The sequence below is a fragment of the Myotis davidii genome, unplaced genomic scaffold (assembly GCF_000327345.1).
Source record: "Myotis davidii unplaced genomic scaffold, ASM32734v1 scaffold102, whole genome shotgun sequence".
In the NCBI taxonomy this organism is placed as follows: Eukaryota; Metazoa; Chordata; class Mammalia; order Chiroptera; family Vespertilionidae; genus Myotis; species Myotis davidii.
In genome coordinates this window covers 265,141-268,152 of record NW_006293778.1, presented here as the reverse complement: position 1 = coordinate 268,152, position 3,012 = coordinate 265,141, and the positions used below count along the sequence as shown (strand labels likewise).

The 3,012-nt window shown below is 48.3% G+C and overlaps 1 protein-coding gene across 1 annotated transcript in view; it reads right to left on the bottom strand.

The window, feature by feature from the left end:
* LOC102752099 (probable guanine nucleotide exchange factor MCF2L2) overlaps window positions 1–3,012 on the bottom strand; it is a gene marked incomplete at its 3' end in the record, with an annotated part of 91,725 nt that extends 88,713 nt beyond the window's left edge. The window contains exon 1 of the mRNA XM_015566321.1: window positions 2,543–3,012. The remainder of the gene's footprint in view (window positions 1–2,542) is intronic.

Here is a 3,012-nt window from a genome sequence, read left to right as displayed (position 1 = left end):
AATTAAAATGTTAAAATCAAATCTGATATTGTTTTACCTTTTATTTGGTGTGTGGAAGGTGTGCGGAAGAGGGGGTAGTCTTATACGGCGAGTATATAACAAACTCTGTATTTTGAGTGGAAATGTTAGGGGGTTGTCTTATACGCCCAGTCGTCTTATACGCCGGCAAATACGGTAGTTGTTTTTCAAAAGTCTAAAAATGTGATAAAGACTTACGAGATAAAACTTGAATGCCTATTTCTCCTGGGACCTATTTTATTCCTTAAACCTTCTGAAGCGTTATCAGGTCTTATCAGAATAATGTAGTACTTTGGGGTAAAAAGGCTGCCTACTAATCCAGCACTTGAAGCCAACATGGAGATCTCCACAGCCATTAGGACCTTGCCCTCGGTGCTGTGGTAGATGGAGAGGACGGTGACCCAGACACAGCAGAACACCATAGTTACATGATGCTTCATATTGTTATGCAGCCAAGTAGGTAGGACCAGGAGAATGTTCTTCCCAACAACCTTACTCTAAGCACTTCCCAATCCTTCCCCAATTCACCATCACACACCTCAAATGCAGAGTCCATCCATCTTAGCAGAAGTTTACTGTCTGCTTATTGCAACTCCCCATGAAGACAGGGGCTACTGCAGGGTTAGAGACCTCCTCAGTGAGAGCCCAAAACAGAGCATGGGAAGAGCTGCCTTCTGGTTATCTCCATTCCAGGGAGTAAAGATTATGTAGTTTAAGGGTGATTGTTTGTAGTTAAAGTGATTAACTACCCGCCTGGCATTTAGTTAAGGGGTTTTATTCCCTCCCTAACTTCAGGGAAAAATCCCTACCTGGGGAAACAACCTTTCTCGGAGAGGAGACCTTGGTTAAAACACATAGCGCTAAGGGGAGCAAACATACTAAGAACAGTATGCTGTATACGCCAGGTCCCTTGAAACATATGCTGTGCAGATGTTTCTTTCCTGCAGCGACTGTGTCAAGCAGCAAGGATGGATCGGCTTCCGCCACGGTCCCAAGCCTATCATGTGTTACCCCTGAAACCATAAAATATTAGTCTCCTAAAATCTCAATCCCTTCATTTGTAAAATAGGAGTAATGGATACTCCACCTATTTCATAGGTTTGTGAGATTGCACAGGAGACCGAATGCTGCAAAGGGCACAGATGCCAGGGGTCCGTGGTAGTTCTTTGAGGGCAGAAACTACACAAATTCATGTTTGTATACTACACTGAGCTGACTATTGGAGGAGGGAGGTAGCCAGATGAGCAATATATACCATGGCCTGGACCCCACAGGCAGCCTAGTGTTAGCCAAGGAATGCTGCCTACCAGTACTTGATAACTATTTTCCAGGTCTCCCTCCAGGCCCAGTGTCCTGCCCAGATATGGCCAATAACACATTCACAGTGTCGATGGTATTTTTACCCACAGTATCTTACAAATAGCCTTGGAGTGAGTAAGGAAGAATTATTAAACTTCCCATTTTTTAGCCTGACGTTCAATGGCTTATCCAGGGAAGGACTCAAATCCAACAGGTCATACCCCCAATCCACTGATCTTTCTCTACACCAAAATTTCATGCATAGGCTGGTATTTGGCACAGTCATTTCAGCACTCAATATCTTGCAAATGTCAAATTCTCTTTTATTAGAAGGTATTTTTCTTATTATTTCATCCTGCCTTCAGCAATATTTCACATTCAGCCCTCCTTGTCAGGACTCTACTGACCTTTTCTCTTAAAGTAAAAACAAAAACAAACAAACAAAAAAACCACCGTTCAGTAGCCGCATTTGGCACCAGACACATTTCTGAAAACAGAATCATCAAAACTGGGCCTTTCCATATAAATCATCTTCACAAAGTACATCCCCATATGTGTATCATTATTGTACGTAAACACACTGAACTAAAGCCCCCAAAGAGCAAGGATGACTCACTAATTCAATTAAGATTTCACATATAATCACCAAGAAGGCAGTTCTAACAAATGCGTGGAACACAGGTGAAAACTTCCAGACTCCTTATCAGTGGAAACTGATTAGCATTCACGGAAGGGTCTCAAAGTGAAGTGAGCACCAGAGAAAATGACCCGACATTCTAGTCACACCCACCCAAAGGCGCCCGCCCTGGATGTGTCCAGGGAAGGGGTGGGGGAAGGACGCACGTTTCACTAGGAGCCTCCAGTGGTTTGGCAGCAGTTTCTGCCCGAAACACCTGCATTTCTCCCTCCTGCTCCCATTACCTGGTAAACTACGACACAAGCCCTCACCCCGAGTCCCTGGTCGGAAGCAGGTAATGGATCCTCTAAAGCTCAGTAGACCTCGCGGTTTAAGACCCAACAGACTTGACAACCCCCAAGGATGCCTGTTACCGACCGCCCCGAGCAGCGGCGAGGCCCAGGCGCAGGGCGCGCGCGCCCACGGCCTTCGCAGGGAGGGCGCCGCCCCCGGGCTGCGGGTGAGGGCAGGGGGAGAGGAGACCCCGGCCTACTCCGCCCGCCCCCTCCATTAATAAAATGCAAGAGAAGAAAAAAAAACTTCACTTACCGACGTGAGTGGTCACTGTGGCCAGTCGCCGGGTGAGCTCTTGGGGAGCCATTTCTTCTTTTAACCCACATAACATTTCGCCGGGAAAGAAAACAAACGGTCAGTTTATAAACAAAACAAAGCGACACCAACTGTTTCTACTGCTGCTCTGGATGGTTTTCAACGGGCATCTCCTCCGGAGGGTGCCCTGCCCTCACCCTCTTCCTCGCTCTCTCCAGGCACAGACCGGAGTCGCTGCCAGCCAGGCCAACTCTGCGGGGCTGGGCCGGGCGATGCCAGCCACGCCCTCCGGGGGTTATTTTAAAGGTGAAGTCGGGCAGCTCGCCCAGCGTGACGTCTGGCTCAGAGAGAGGGAACGGCGGCTCCGGAGCTGAGAAGGGCGAGTCGCTCCAACCTCCCAGCAACTGCGCAACGGGCCTCCCGGGCGAGGGAGCGAGGCGAATTCTGGATTTGCGGTCCTGGGCCGTCGG